This window comes from Leptodactylus fuscus, chromosome 9 (genome assembly GCF_031893055.1).
Source record: "Leptodactylus fuscus isolate aLepFus1 chromosome 9, aLepFus1.hap2, whole genome shotgun sequence".
In the NCBI taxonomy this organism is placed as follows: domain Eukaryota; kingdom Metazoa; phylum Chordata; class Amphibia; order Anura; family Leptodactylidae; genus Leptodactylus; species Leptodactylus fuscus.
Genome location: NC_134273.1, coordinates 82,202,354 through 82,219,587, shown reverse-complemented (window position 1 = coordinate 82,219,587; position 17,234 = coordinate 82,202,354). Strand labels below are relative to the sequence as shown.

The window sequence follows — 17,234 nt, the reverse complement described above, 5'->3', positions numbered from 1 at the left end:
TCGTTCTATGATTCTGTCCCTTTAATTCCATCTTCCCCACGTTGCTCATCCACATGTTATATGGCAGTGAATGGGATATTGGACACCTTACAGTAGGGAACCATATGTTCTTAGAGAATTTTGATAGATTTGCTCCCCAGAAACAAGAGGAGGGGTCGAGGCGTCCGCCTGATGTTACCCAGGACTCTGCAGTCTCTGTCTGACAGCTCCATTAACAATTATTGGACACGGGGAGAGTTAAAAGGAACCATTTACTATAAACCGGATTATGGGGTAATAGATTTATTGCTTTTATTAAGCTTGTATGACTGTACAAACAGCACATAAAAGATAAAGAGATTGGTCTACAGGAAACGGCAGCTTTATGGCCGGGCGGTTTATGACTTGCTGAAAATATTATCTCTTTCTGATAGCTGCTGCTGTGGTAAAGCGAACCTATATACCAGCTGTCAGGTCACATTCAGGGGGGAGGGAGCGATCCCATGACAGGGGGCCTGTGGGGGGTTCTCCTGCAGCACAGAGTATTTCAGCAGAGCAGTGTGTTATTATTATAGGAGGCAATGACCTGCCTGGTGAACTATAGTGTAGTAGGTGAATTATGACAAGGGTATTGTATCCAAAAGGTGATATAGTGCCAAGTAAAGTTCAACATTTACTTTAGATCAGTGGTCCCGAAAACGTCTGAAGTTGGGAGCCTCTTTTAGTTGAGATTTAAGGTGGGGCTTCATTAGGAAAATTAAAGGCTTTGTAAAATTTACAATACTTGTATTCTGCCTGTCATTGTGCTGTATTCTGCCTGTCATTGTGCTGTATTCTGCCTGTCAACAAGCTGTATTCTGCCTGTCATCAAGCTGTATTCTGCCTGTCATCAAGCTGTATTCTGCCTGTCATTCTGCGTGTCATTGTGCTGTATTCTGCCTGTCATTCTGTTGTATTATGCCTGTTATTCTGCTGTATTCTGCCTGTCATTGTGCTGTATCCTGCTGTATTCTGCCTGTCATTCTGCCTGTCATTCTGCCTGTCATTCTGCTGCATTCTGTCATTGTACTGCTTTCTGCCTGTCATTCGACTGTAGTCTTTGTCCAATTCTGCCATGTACTGCACACCTGTAGCTCTTCTATGCTTCCCACAGCACAATTCCAATCAGTAAAATGCCCCTATAGTTTCCCCCACATAGCGTAATGCCTTGATGTGCCCCCCTACTCAGGTTATTGCCTCCTTATTCCCATGTTCTAATCAGAAGATATGTACACTGAGCTAAGCAAGCATGTGTATGGATAGTTTAGCTATATAACGTGCATGACCAGCTTAAAGACCATATATCTAACAATAGACCATACATCTAACAATGTGGATCAGTGACCTCGATCTTGACCTCATTGACCTAGAAGTCATTGACTGCTATCACCATTAATCCCTTTGATCCCAAATTTCAACATGATGTTGCAGAAGGTCGATTCCCACTTCCCTTCATTCGGGTACGAATCTTCAAGGAGTTCAGTTTGGTATCTGCAAAGAGTTAATGGCCTAAATGATTCTTCTGGGTTATTGAATTATTGACCTGACTGCTTTGCGTGATGTGTAGGATTGTTTCTGTCCTTGCTATAAGATTATCCTCAGACTGTACCGAGATGTCGGCCTTAATGACCGTGTTCTGGTTTCTTCACCTCCTGTTTGCACAGACAGGATCATCGTAATGATGATTAGTTCGGTGCACTGTATGGCGGCTGCTGAACGTATAGGCTCCTCTAGATGCTTATACATCTCTAGTTTACATTGTCCTTGCTCCATGCTTCCTTGATTTTAGCTCGATCTGGTTTACCGGGTGCCATTTTTTCATCGTGAAGGAGTGCATACTTGCTCATGTTCTGGTTGTCTTCTACTCACCGGTGGCTTCCTGTATGACCACACTTGCATAGTGAATGGCCACCATGGTTGTAGTCATCAGATCATTTTGAGAAATCTCCTTGAGTTACGATCCATACCTGACCTGTCTGTCCCTCTTCTTCATTGGGACATGGTTGGCCGATTATTCATTAAATCAACCCAAAACTTCCAATTCAGGGACCAAACTTCTCGAAAGAAAAGCTCAGCTCATGGGAAGAGGCGACTATGTCTGGAAACGGTTCACCATTGATACAATCCTTCGTAAGGAGCCCACCCACGAGAGGACAACTTGTATGGTTGGCCAAGAGTTCCTGTTGACTAGACAGAGTCATCTTGGCCTACGATTTGCCATCGTTGGTAGATTATGGTTTCGGGTCTTCATTCATGACCACCAGGAGGACGTATTGTGGCTGCCGTTGTGAACCCCAATGTTGATCACGGCATCTTGATAGAATATTTAGAGATTGTGAGACCTTCTGGAACCTCCCTCCGTAGTGTCATGGCTGCCAGAGGCCGCCCGAAGCCACGGCTCTCTCCAGAGGGAGGTTATGCATTCTAAGGAAACCTTTTGTCCTCCTCGGATCTATGTGTAGCGTGATCATTACTGTCTGACATTTGTGCTGTTTCGGGCGGTCGTGTTTTTCTTTTTTACATGATTGCAATGCAAATACCTTAAGCAAATAAGTTACAGGGGAGGTGGACGCTTCCTTAACCCATTATGCTCCAGGGGAGGGGAGGAAAAAAATTTTGTAATTTCAAGTATGAAGTCGGTGATTTGTCTCATCATGTGCAGATTCTTTTCTCACCACAAATTTTTGATCATTTTTTTTTCCTTTGGAAGGGCAGGTGCCCCTACAAGCAACGCAATAGCGTACAGCAGCGACGTATTCCGTAGTGTAGGATGTATTTAACCAGTCTCGTCCCCCTCCCAGTGGGGCCTCACAATCTAATTTCCTTATCACTCATTCATGGAAAGTCAAATTCATCTGTCAGAATTGTTTTTGAAGTGTGGGAGGAAACGAGGGGGGAAGACGCCCCTTCCCTTTATTCAGGATTCGGGAGTGTTTGTTGGTCTATTGGTCTAGTGCAGGGATAGGGAACCTGCGGCTCTCCAGCTGCTGTGAAACTACAACTCCCAGCATGCTCCATTCACTTCCATGGGAGTGCCAAGAACAGCAGAGCAAGTATGCATGCTGGGAGTTGTAGTTTTGCAACAGCTGGAGAGCCGTACGTTCCCTACCTCTGGTCTAGTGCGACTATAATCCAGACTAAACCCAGGCCTAACCCAGTTTAAGACCAAAATACGGGTCCATCTTAGCATCAGTTTTACCACCAGGACCTTCTGTGGTCGAATGGAACCCTAGGTAGATCACCATAAAAGTTTTTGGCAGAGCTGGGCAGGGAGGTTGTTCCCGCCGCCATCTTGGAGAACTAAGCACAGATTTTCTATAGATGTAGGCTTGCTCCAATCCGTCTCTATCTTCATGTCATCCCAGACGGACTGGAGGATGATGAGATCAGGGCTATAACTGTGGAGGCCGGATCGTTCCTTCTAGGACTCCTCCTCCTAAGGGCAAAGGTCACACCAAATACTGATGGGATTTACATTTATATATTCTTCTTTTACTTAATTTTCTTAATTAACCCTTCTATTTCTGAAAGTGTTCTTACTTTCGCAGCAATTTTCCATGACTAAAACTTTCGCACAGTACTGTATAGTAGATGAATTTTGGCCAACCGTGTAAATTTCCGATCATCAGATGTGTATGGGGCCGTCCTGACTCTCCCTCGAGGGCAGGTTCAGGTGAAAGAAGAGTCAAGGATATTGAATTTTAACCTTCCCAATCCTTTTTGTTCTTAAAGGGGTTGTCCATCCGTTTGATATTGATAGCCTGTCCTTAGGATAGGTCACCCATATCCGCCCTTAAGCATAACTGTCGACCTTGTTCAATTTTTTTCTTTCCAAATATGCTTGAACCATGTGAGATAAGTCGCAGAAAAACTTCAGGAACAGGAAATGTGACTACACCAGTAAATCCCCTTCTGAGATACCATATATACTGGAAGTGAAAGCGACGGGTCACTGATACCCTCCAACCGAGCCCAACTTTTCTTTTAGTACTAAACCCGACAATATTCACTCTAGCCACGGAGCCTAATAATAGACCGACACTTGTTAATTGTGTCGTTTTCATTTAAATCATAAACAAAATTACAATAGAAGATAACACCTGTATAGATAACACCACTGAGCCATCATGACATCACTACTGACTATAGATGATGTCACAGCTTATCTCCTCCCCCCTCTCAAAACCCAACCATAGACCTCATTCGGTCGGCTCCGGACTATTACTGCCTATGGCCATGACTGTGCTGTAAAGCAGATCTCTAAATGCTGTTAACAAGAGCAGAGGAGAAGCTCAGGCAAGATGGCCGCCCCCATAATCCTAGACAGAAAATGGAATAAAAAAGATCTACAATCAGATTATAACTAAGTGATCTAGTCACTATCTTGTTTTAATAAATAATGAGACGAAATATGGCGATACGAAATATGGCGATGTTCCCTTTAAAACTTTTTGCTGTACATGTTCACTCCACGTGGTAATAATTTGCTCATCGCCATGGTTTACGCTTTTACGTCTGTGTTTTTCGCCTTCGACTTTCTGGCAAACAAGAGATATCTCTATCATCCGCGACGATCTGATGTTCAGTGTTATCTTCTAGTAGTGGAAAGTTGTCAGTCAGATCGTATCTACACGTGAGGCTTAACTGCCATATACATCTCTTCTACGATTTCTTCTGAAATAAGGGTCCAGTATTAGAGAAAGCACATTTGCTTCTTGCCAGAAACAGCGCCACATCAGACCGTGGGTTACGTGTGGTATTGCAGGTCAACTCTATTAAAAACAGAGAGGATAGTTGCAGTACCACACATAACCCGCGGACATTTGCGGTGCTGTTTTTGGCACAACAAGGGTTAATGTGAGTGTTATTTGCCTGTGACAGATAGGCGGTGTCAGTGAGATCGACACTTTCTGATTCTCCATATTTTGCTTCTGCTTTTTCGCCTCTGACAGGGGAAGTGAGGTTACGGGGTAGCGATGGTGTTTTATCCTATTACACGCTGTCGTCTCAAGTTTTCCTTTTCTCTAAATACTTGCGGTTTTTGAGATCAAGTTCTCCAGTGTCCTCTTATCCAGGCCTATGTTTATCCAAAGCCTAATGGATCCTGTAGTATGTTATAGGTGAAGAGTCAAAAATTTGTGAACCCCCCCCCACTGGCTCCTTACATATTTAAAAGGGTTGTATAGGGTTACAAAAACATGTCTGCTGCCTTCCAAAAAGAGCGCCTTTCCTACAGGTTGTGTGCGGTATTGCAGTCCTGCACCTCTACTCTCTCGTACATGGACACTTGACATGGCCGAGCAGTATACGGTGAGAGTAGAGGAAGTTGTTGATGGACCCCAATGGTGGTGTCTTATCTCCCAAAGGACTATAGGATCAGGTTGTTGAAATCCTGCTACCCAAGCCCTATCTCCACCACCATGAGCAAATGGGGGAGAGTCGGAGTATGGAGTCCCATACATAGGTGGTTGGCTGAAATCGGCAGATTTGGCTGATAGTCATCTAATGTCTATGGCCAGGTTTAACCATCCTCTGGCTTGTAGGCCAATGACAGGTGACCAGGCGTGATGGGTAACATGGACACCCTCTAACTGGTGAGCTTGATGGGCTTTTTTGCACCTTGACAGATCCATTATAAGTCATTGTACAAAATAATGAAGGATAGTATTCTGTAAATGTCCAGGATTCATCCAGAGTCTATATACTTGGTAGATGTGGAGTATGAGGTTCCTCTCCATATGTTGATCCTAAAAATGCCAACCCATGGGGCATTCGAGCTTGGTACAGTTTTGGATACATTTGAGATCTGGACCTTTGCTTGGTTGGGTGTTGACCTGCGATATTAAACTGTAATAATGAAAAATTTAATGGGACTGGCGAATGGGAAAAGTCAACCTGGAAATCCATGGAGTTAGGGGTCGACAAACAGGTGAAGTCAACCTGGGGTTCATCTAACGTGGAGACCTGTTCCCAACCACTTACGCTTAAGTGTTTTGCTCTTACTGTCAATGTTTGCGTGAACATCTTGTTTCTCTTCTGCATAGAACTTTCTGTTCCCATTAATAGATCAGGTGGTTGTTTATGTGTGAACAGTGTGGAAGATGAACAAGCCTCGTGATGAGCCATCGTCTCCATCAGAAAATCTGGCCACTGGTTTCTGTCATTTTGAAGGACTCTTTCATGGCCACCAAAAAAATAGTTGGATTGGCCAACTCTTCTGTCCATCATCGCGACTTGTTTTATTCGTGTTGGACCTCTTTAGGAATTGCGCTTGCTGTCTGTTCTTTAGGAAGGATTAAAGTTGCTATTTTTGGAGTAATAGTAGACCTTAGGTAGGTAAGGTAGACAACGTGTTCTTTGGACAATCTACAGATAAGTGGATGCCTTCTGATGGGGCTCCCAGCTATCTGCTGTAGACTGTGGGAGAACCATCAAACATTCAATTTGCCTGCAGTGCCACTACTGGTGAAATGAAGTATTGCAGGGGGCCTATTTAAATCAGTGGGCTGGCCATGTCCTTTGTGGACTTGTTGAGTCCTCCAGGGCAGGAGACTCTCTTTGTAGTTGGCTAATAAATGAGAATCCTGAACAGGGGGCTTACCTCTATTTATGGGAGCCTACCACAACCAAAATACTTTCTAAACCACGTATATATGATTGTGTGGCTGTTAGTGATATAATGTCTTAGTGCCACGAAAATCTAATTTTAATCTACAGTCCTATGAAAAAGTTTGGGCACCCCTATTAATCTTAATCATTTTTAGTTCTAAATATTTTGGTATTTGCAACAGCCATTTCAGTTTGATATATCTAATAACTGATGGACACAGTAATATTTCAGGATTGAAATGAGGTTTATTGTACTAACAGAAAATGCGCAATATGCATTAAACCAAAATTTGACCGGTGCAAAAGTATGGGCACCTCAACAGAAAAGTGACATTAATATTTAGTACATCCTCCTTTTGCAAAGATAACAGACTCTAGTCGCTTCCCGTAGCTTTTAATCAGTTCCTGGATCCTGGATAAAGGTATTTTGGACAAACAATTCAAGTTCAGTTAAGTTAGATGGTCGCCGAGCATGGACAGCCCGCTTCAATTCATCCCACAGATGTTCAATGATATTCAGGTCTGGGGACTGGGATGGCCATTCCAGAACATTGTAATTGTTCCTCTGCATGAATGCCTGAGGATTTGGAGCGGTGTTTTGGATCATTGTCTTGCTGAAATATCCATCCCCGGCGTAACTTCAACTTCGTCACTGATTCTTGAACATTATTCTCAAGAATCTGCTGATACTGAGTGGAATCCATGCGACCCTCAACTTTAACAAGATTCCCGATGCCGGCATTGGCCACACAGCCCCAAAGCATGATGGAACCTCCACCACATTTTACAGTGGGTAGCAAGTGTTTTTCTTGGAATGCTGTTTCTTTTTGGACGCCATGCATAACGCCTTTTTTTATAACCAAACAACTCAATTTTTGTTTCCAAAATGAAGCTGCCTTGTCCAAATGTGCTTTTTCATACCTCAGGCAACTCTATTTGTGGCGTACGTGCAGAAACGGCTTCTTTCTCATCACTCTCCCATACAGCTTCTATTTGTGCAAAGTGCGCTGTATAGTTGACCGATGCACAGTGACACCATCTGCAGCAAGATGATGCTGCAGCTCTTTGGAGGTGGTCTGTGGATTGTCCTTGACTGTTCTCACCATTCTTCTTCTCTGCCTTTCTGATATTTTTCTTGGCCTGCCACTTCTGGGCTTAACAAGAACTGTCCCTGTGGTCTTCCATTTCCTTACTATGTTCCTCACAGTGGAAACTGACAGGTTAAATCTCTGAGACAGCTTTTTGTATCCTTCCGCTGAACAACTATGTTGAACAATCTTTGTTTTCAGATCATTTGAGAGTTGTTTTGAGTAGCCCATGATGCCACTCTTCAGAGGAGATTCAAATAGTAGAACAACTTGCAATTGGCCACCTTAAATACCTTTTCTTATGATTGGATACACCTGGCTATGAAGTTCAAAGCTCACTGAGGTTACAAAACCAATTTTGTGCTTCAGTAAGTCAGTAAAAAGTAGTTAGGAGTATTCAAATCAATAAAATGATAAGGGTGCCCATACTTTTGCACCGGTCAAATTTTGGTTTAATGCATATTGCGCATTTTCTGTTAGTACAATAAACCTCATTTCAATCCTGAAATATTACTGTGTCCATCAGTTATTAGATATATCAAACTGAAATGGCTGTTGCAAACACCAAAATATTTAGAACTAAAAATGATTAAGATTAATAGGGGTGCCCAAACTTTTTCATAGGACTGTATATGCAAAGGAGCTGTTTGGGGCAACCTTGAGATTCCAGGGCCCCCATCTTCACTTGCGGTCCCCACACCTAGTCTTCCGTTATCCCAAAGTGCCTTAATAGGTGAAGAGCCAAAAATTTTGCCCAAATTTGATGAAGAATTTACTAGTGATTGCTGCCATACTTGAGGGGTTTGACCGACCTTAGAGCTGTCCCCCTACTCAACAATTCCCTGTGGATAATCTTGAGACGGCCCAGCCCTGGTGCCGTTAAAAAGTCACCTGTAGGTAGGGTGCGGCCATATTACAGATTTTTCATTTGGACCCCGTAGTCTTTGCATTTGTCCTATAGAAATTGTGTGGCTGCTCTTCCGTATACGATAAATGGCGGATATTCTAAGGCCCGGGACATCGGTTACGCTAGGTAAACTTTGTATGATCATTCGCTGGCGTGTTTTGCTTGTTGTACCACATGTTCACTGCCGATGATTGAAGTGACTTCAGAATACATTGAGAAAGTGATTAAAAATATTTATGCTGTGCCCACGATTTTGCTTGCCAAAAAATGTGGTATGAACACACTGTGCACCCTATGAATAAATAGACATCTTAACACCTCATTAAGGACTCCTACCCAAACACGCATTTTCCGCCGTGCACATTGTGAGCTGGATGAGGCAGACGTAGTCTTCAAGTCAGGTTTATATCCTTCATACCATCTGTATGACTGTCTCCGGAGGAGCGCCAACATAGACTACCTCGAGAGGCTAGACAGGGGCATAGCTCCAGGGACATGGTATGGTCCAATATCATTGGTTGAAGTTCAAGGCCTAAAGCCTGAGGCTGCACTACTACGAGTCTGATGTTCTGGTCTAATTCCTGTTGGGTGAAGCGTTCTCATGTTCTATGGCGGATCCCAATCACAAAAAAAAAATGGAGACCCCAAAACTTCAACACAGGTGTGAATATAGCGTCACACTATTGTAGCCAGGAAGGATAAACATATTGCTGTATCCATTACAACACAACATGAATCAGTAGTAGTGCAGCCTCAGGTTTTGGGCCTGTAACTTCTAGTGGCTGTATATCAGCACAGGAATGAGATATTATAAAACAGATTTCACATTTTTGGCATAAATTTAAGGATCCTTTATTCATTCTCTCCCGGTCGGCCTCTCTTATTACACCAGAAACTATTCTGAGCGCCATTGTTTACCCTCTCCGCATTTCTGGGGTTTTAGTTGCCAGACATTGATAATTTTTCCAGTGGAATTTTAAGACCGTAATTAAAATTTCAGAGATGAAGTCGCTCGGTCAGCGGGGACACTGAAGCGTAGGCCAGCCAGAGCCTGACAACCATAGCGGGATTGTGTTATAACAGGCAGTCATCACCTCCATTGTAACTTCAGCCGAGAGGCGCTATCGCCGCCGAAACCTCCTTATCATATGCACACATGACAAGACCAAGGTGTAGTGGAAGGGCATGGTCGACAGGGGCCACAACCTTAGAAGAGAGGGGGACTTTATATTTAGACTTCTGCACCCTGAGAAATTCCTGGAATATTCTGTGTCAGTCAGAAAGGCGCAGTAGGATCGCGTTAGTATTCTCACAATGTAAGGACCAGACGTGACCGCATTCGCTTTCGTATTTGCCTTTGATATTTGCCTGCACAAAATGCGGTGCAGCTAACATCTCTGCCAGGAAGGCTACCAAAATGAAAAATTTTGGGGATCTGGTTAGCAAAATTGGCGCAACAAAATTGGGATTGTTGGTACGTATACTGACTAGTAGTGGAGGTCCGACCCACATCAATGGATATGGAAATCAAATCTCTGCTAAATATGGGGCAACCTGGCACCCCATTAGTGGACTCCTACCAAACTTAAGAAGCTGAATCGCCTTGGTAGGTCTGATGAGTTGAGTGGCGATGGGATCGTTGGGTTATTAGTCCTATATGTTGATGGTGTAGGAAACCCCATTAGATAAACTCCCTACACTTCTTGTTTCACCACGACATATACCGGCCATGCTTTCCCGTTCTCCGTGCCACCCCAGTATTCGCTTATACTATGACTCCCGCTGTCGGAGACGATTTTTACAGGATCTAATCCCGGCAGCCGCGCCTACGTCTTTATATCTAGATTCCGCTCCATGTCCTGCTTTGTTTTGTGTGATTTTTATCTCCAGCCTCGTGATCCGGCTCCTCTGCAGGTCACCCATCATCCGGTGAGACCCCGGTGTCAGCGCAACATGGCGGTTGCCTAGCAACCCCTTTCAATACCGCTTATTACGCCAGGTATCGGGAAGAAAATTCCATTGCACATTGTAATAATTAGATTCTTTTTTTGCTTTGTGACTCCCCCTCTCCACGCCCCCTCGTTTATCGCATTAACCCTTTCCACCACCCGTTGCATAGCGAAAGAGGCGTCGTAAAAGCCGGGCCGCAGAGTTCAAGGAGCGTCGGGTCGGCCTGGTATGACTTGCACATGAGTCACCATGAAGATTAATCTCCGCGTCGTCTTCGCTGCAGTCGGAATTTACTGTAACCAATATCATACGGTATAATAGATTAGAGGTGAACTGGTGACAAGACTTGCTGAGAGTTGTAGTTGCACAATAGCTGGACTCACGGAAGCCATTACGTGAAGCAAATGGGTATGCAATGCACTTTAGTAGGCCGCAACCAGGTGGCATCGACTAAACAAAAACCGAATTTAAGGAGCCCTCCCGTTCACCGATTTCTACCCCTCACGGACGTTCCCAGTTTGACCCTCATGGGCAGAAAACATGGCAATGAATAGGTCCAGGTAACCAAAGAAAGTCCAAGAAATGGTCCCCCTCAAGATGGCGGCCATAATGGCTGTCCCCTATTTTGTCAGTGGAGCTAGGGCTTAGGTGGCACGTCTAGATTTCATTAACCCTATACGGTATTACATGATCCGCTGAACCCAAGCAAGCTAGACTGATCTCTGTCCGCCATGTCTGTTATCCCATTGTTCTGTCCAGGCCTTCGTTTCCATCTGTCGGCGTTCACGCGTGTTTTTTGGCGTCTCTGGTGGAATGTTCTTCACCTCCTGGCATTGCCGTGGTTAAGCCGCTCATTAGTAGAGCCTGTGTTAGATGGTGTGACGCATGTGTAACTAGGGCCTTCCAGGCGATCTCTGCTGCGCGATGCCTTCAAATGCATTGGAATCACTCTGATGCTTTCCTAAAAATAAATGAGAATTATTCTCTGTTTCCATGGAGGCAGATGGCTTTGTCAGTCTTCCAATCCGGCAAGACTCGACGGGGAGAGGCTGCGGAAAATGGAGTAAACAGGAGATACGACACCATTAAAGGACCACGATTAACCCTTCTCCCCCCCCAAAATCCGAAAAGCTCAGCCATTGCACTTCTAAAGTTGTAGCGCATAGAATAATAAAAGGCAATGAGACTTCCATGGGATTTACTACAGCGTCTGATAATCCGGCATGCTCACATTCGCCTTTTGGCGCAAGTCGTCCAAATATGGATGCTCTCCCCATATTTGCGAACCTGCTGTTATGTCAGATACTTATCACGGTGCCTAAACAATGCCGTACTAAAGAGTTAAATTACAAATTCAGCTCTGCTGCATCTTGTCAGGAAATCTTATCTATTGTAATCACATGAAGAATTTTGTTCTTAGATTTCAAAAGCTTTTCCGCCTTGGATCATGTGCCCTGTGGCGGACGCGCCCCGGCCAGGGGGTTAATAATTGTTATTTTCCAATACAGTATCTGAGGCTTGCTCCATTGAGACGACTGTATCGTAGTGATCGCTCTGTTGTGGCTTCCTCTGTAATGAGAGCAGACACCTGGGAATGGCCTGGGGTATTGGCTCCATTTACAAGCGGAGTTGTAGGATAGAGCGAGAATATACAGATATTGGGATAGAGCAAGAATATACAGATATTGGGATAGAGCAAGAATATACAGATATTGGGATAGAGCAAGAGTGTACAGATATTGGGATAGTCTTCGAACAGTTTTGCAAATTGTCAATGACGTGGGACAGACCTTTGTGTGACATCCTGAGCATATGCCATAATTGTTTGCAGTGGGAGCGCGCATTTAAAGGAGTTTTCCAGGACTTAGGTCATCCATTGAAGATTAGTGGGGTCCAAAACCCAGACACCCATGGCTAAGCTGTGTTCCGCTTCATAGGCTTTTGATGTCATGTTCATCTGTGACGTGGCCTATTTGCTTCTCAGTCCCATTCAAGGGACTGAGCTGAGCTGCAATATCAAGCAGATCCGCTGTGCTTGGTCTTCACTGAATGGGTTCTAAGTCCCCTGCAACCCACCCTAAGGATAGGTGTTCAGTTAATAAGCCTGGAAAACCTCTTTTAGGTTAAGGCCCCACGGGCCACAAATGTGCGCTAAAGCACTGCAGGAACAACCGCGGCGTGAACGCATCACGGTTCTTCCCACAGCGCTTTGAACAGAAAGTTCATGGAGTTTTCCTCCGCGGACTTTCTGTTGCAATTATATCTACGGGAAAGCTGCCGACGTTTCCGTAGATATAATTGACATGCTGCGATTTTCAAAACCATGACTGTTTTGAAATCACAGTATGTCCACGCTGCAATTTTTTTTCTACAAAAGTGGGCATGGGATTCTCATCAATCTCATCCACTTTACAAGTACTGTAAAACGCCGCGATTTCCGGCCCATGAGGCCCCGGCCTTGGGATAAGGCCTCACATTGCAGAAAAGCAGCTTTTTGTTGCAGATTTTGCTGCAGTTTTTTGAGCCAAAGCCAGGAGTGGATTAACAAAAGAGAGAAGTATCTAGGAAGTTCTTATACGTCTACCTTCCGCTCAATCCACTCCTGGCGTTGGCTCAAATAACCGCTGCAAAATCTGCAATAGAAAAAACTGCATTTCTGCAGCGTGGGGCCTCAGCCTTGAAGTCGCAGTAAATCTTAGGTTGTATTCACGCTATGCGGTCAAAATGACAAGACAAACAAATGCAGTTTCACTGCACCTTGTGACCGTATCCTTATGACTGGTGTTGCATTGTCACCCAGCTTTCCTATGGCTATATTCAGCTATACCGGTTAAGTTGCAGTTAAAATCTCATGGATTAGGCGCATATTTTGATGTTGCAATTTTTTTTTCAGATCAAACACATGTATTTTATATGCGTCCAAAAAAAATGCACCGCCAATTTCTGTATTATAAATTGATATAAAATCAAACTCAGTTTTTCAGTTACGTGTCATCATTGCAACGTGTGAATATAGCCTTCCGTATATCGGTGATTGTAATGCGATGCACTGTTATAGCTCAGCGAGTTCAGCCCCGGCTATTACACAACACTGAGTTGTACGGAGCAGACGGCTATAAATAAAATCTCTGCAGCGCTCGTCTTAACCATATGGATCAGTAGTCATAGCTGCCTGCTCTTATTATAGAGATGTCTGCTGCTCAGCCGGGGAGATGGGGAGACCCAGGAGAGAGCTAGTGAGCCGCCATCAAGGTAGCACCAGGGGAGGCTGATCCATATACATGAGGAGATCGCTGCCCCTGCCGCCTCGTTACCAGGGAAAATGCCGCCTATGGGGACGGCCGGTAGAATGCAAACCAGAAAAAGGAACACTTCTGTAATGACTGTGCCCAAAATTCCCAGGGCCTTTTGTCGCCAGGAAGGAATGGAAAGTTAAAGTTTCAAATTTGGGTTTGGAGGTAAAAAACGGATTGTAGCAGATGTCTTTTTACTTCAAAAAACAGCGCCCCTCTTGTTTACAGGCTGCACCTGGTATTGCAGTCAGGGTCTAGTCGCTTCGTACATGTCTAATGACAACATTTCTGGATGAAAAAGTCCAGAAAGTCCAACTTTTTCATCTGCCGATAAAAAAAATAATTGACACCCGATGGACCCCGTTCTAGTCAATAGGGTCCTTTAGTATCCAATGCTGTCAGTCAAACGGATCCTTCTTCTGCGACAGAACCGATAAACGGAAATCTGACACAGGTGTGAACGATGTGTAAGTGATATACCAGTTTTAGCGTATTGTTTCTTAGAACTCTTATGCCGTTCCTCTGTTATGGAACCCTATGTTAGGGTGTGACTATTTAGGGGTGTGTTTCTACACACTGTGACCAAATCCGACTGGTGCGGATTTGGTCACAGTTGTAAATCTATTCATTCATTTTCCGGAGGAGTAAGAGAGGAACAGTACAAAAAGAGTTGTCAGAAAAGATGCTCCAGGGCTATGGGAGTATTTAGCAATACACATAACAGGAGAGAATACTCACTAAATGAAACTGAACTGCAATACCAGGCACAGACCAAGGTCAAGAGGGGCGCTGTTTTGCAATCTCATACAACCCTTTTTCAAATGGAAGATGATCAACCTCATTGGGATCTGGCTTTACGGGCTTATAAACAGATTTTCTTTTTTTCCCCATTCCCCGCAGCAGTCAAATCCACAAACACCATCCGATTTGGGAAATTTTGCCTTGAAGAAAGTCAACTAAGGGCCCATGCACATGATGTAACACGGCGTTGACTCTGACACGTAAACTCATGTCAGAATCCGCGCTTCAAAACAGAATCCCATTGATTTCAATGTGTTGCACGCACTAAACGGAACCCATTGAAGTCAATAGGAGTCTGTTTTGCAGCGCTGATTCTTACGCGAGTTATCGTGCAAGAATCAGTGCCGTGTTACATTGTGCGAATGCACCCTAAAAATCCACTGTGGGCACGCCTTGCCTCCATTAAATGAATCTGTTAAGCGGATGTAAAAAAAAACTGATGTGAATAGAGCCTTATTTACACATCTGTGTCTATGTTTCATCAGTTTTCCGTGTGCATCAATGATTTTCCATCAGTTTTTTCACACCTATTTAAAAAAACGAAAGGCGGCATGATCCTTGAAAAAAGACTGCAGAAATGCAATCTCCTGAGCGCCAGACATTGTATACTAGCTGTGCACGGTGTTGCAGCTTCACTTGAATGGGACTGAGCTACAAGTAAGCCATGTTTCCAATGAACTTGGATTCACGTGGCCTGTGAAGTGGGAGCGCCCGATTCTATGGGACTTATGGTCATGGCACCCAGTTTTATTTCATTCACATGCAGGGGGACTTTTGGGTCCCTATCGATCTGACATATTCCTTGTACTGGGGATAGGGGATGTGTCTTTAGTGATAAAACCATCAAAATTTTTTAAAAAATCTTAATATTCAGGGATTGAGATTTTCAAATTTTCCTTATCTGCTAATTATTTTATTATTTCTATCATATCTTCTTTAATCACAAATTACTTTTTAATGTAAAAATTGGCTAAAAAAACCCAAAACAAATTATAGCAAAAAAAACCCAAACTTCCCATTTCTTCTTCCTATGGGACAGTGCGGTCTTGCTCCGAGACAACCCTGACAACCTCCTCCTCCTTCCCCCGGCGTCCTCGGATCATTAAGCCCCTTTACAATATGTCACAGGTCCCCCCAGATCCAGAAGGTTTTCATTCAGCCGTGTGGCGATTGTCCTAAAGTAACTGTCTTGCCGCCCGCGCAGGGCATCATTCATCATTGATTCAAATAGCATATAATTATGGCTGCCGTATCCAGCGGAGGATGAATGCGCTGTCTGGGGAGGCCGCACTGCTCAGTGTCATAGAGCAAATGAATATAGAGTAGATCTTGGCGCTGGCTCGCTTCTCGCGGCCCTTGTCTATTTCCAGATGTAGGATTAGCGCGCCCTCCATCCGTCTCCAGCCCCGGGTAATTAGCCTGTTATATACCACAATGGCTTCCTACTTTGTACTCTACAGGCCGTGATAATTGATATGCGAATGTTTATTATGTGTGCATTATATAAGAGTTTGGCAGTGCTCTAGTTATAGCCAAAGCTGCAGCGAGGGACTGTTCATTTTTGTTTTTAAAATTAAATATGCCTAATGGATGATGACCGTGTCATCAAGGATAAAAGTTAAAGGGGTTTTCAGACCAAAATTAAGTTCTCATATCCATAGGATAGGTCATGAGTATGTGATCTGTTGGGGTCCGATTCCTGGACCCCACACTGATCAGCTGTCCTAGTAGCCCCCTTCACATAGCGGTGGTTCCACTAGCAGCGTCTGACACCAGGATGATGATGGAACAGCTGATCTGCGCGGGGTCTGGGTGTCGTAACCCGACAGATCACATACTGGTGACTTATCCAGTCTGAAATATTTGGGTATAAAAAAACCCTTTAGGCCAGAGGACCCACGTGACGTAAACGCCACGGTTTGGTATGGCGAATCCCATCCACACATTGCAGAAAAATTTACGCAGTGGAAACGCTACAATTTCCAAAACCGTTGCGGTTTTGGATTTTGCAGCATGTCAATGATACCTACAGAAATGCCAGTGGTTTCCCTATAGGTATAATGGAAGCACAAAGTTTGCAGAGGAAACCCCTGCGGACCTTCTGTGGTGGAAAAACCACAATACGTTTTTCCCGCAGCTATTTTTCGCCACGACCTGCTACGTAGGACCTTGGACTTAATGAGGTCGATATAAATCCTAATAACTGTAATAACAGGCCTTGATTATCAAAATTGTCTATTAGTATTGTTGTTGCCCATCGCAACCAATCACAGCTCAGCTGTCATGTCTATAACTGCTCTGGGAAAATGAAAGCTGATCTCTGATTGGTTGCTATGGGCAAACGTTTTGATAAATGAGGCCTAGAGGTCTGATTGTAAATTTTATCTTCATGATACCAACAGTCTGAGCCGAGGGGCTACATTGGGGGAACTTACTAATCCCTCCATGGCATCTCACTCACTTGCTCCTCAGCCTATAGAGCCAAGTTCTCAACGCCATACATTCATGTGCTGTGGTTGGAAAAACATGGCTGCTTTCTTTCACAAATAGCGCCACACCTCTACACAG

General features: G+C 44.1%; 1 protein-coding gene across 2 annotated transcripts in view; it reads left to right on the top strand.

The window, feature by feature from the left end:
- CAMK1 (calcium/calmodulin dependent protein kinase I) overlaps positions 1-17,234 on the top strand; it is a 79,931-nt gene that overhangs the window by 38,238 nt on the left and 24,459 nt on the right. The window lies entirely within an intron of this gene.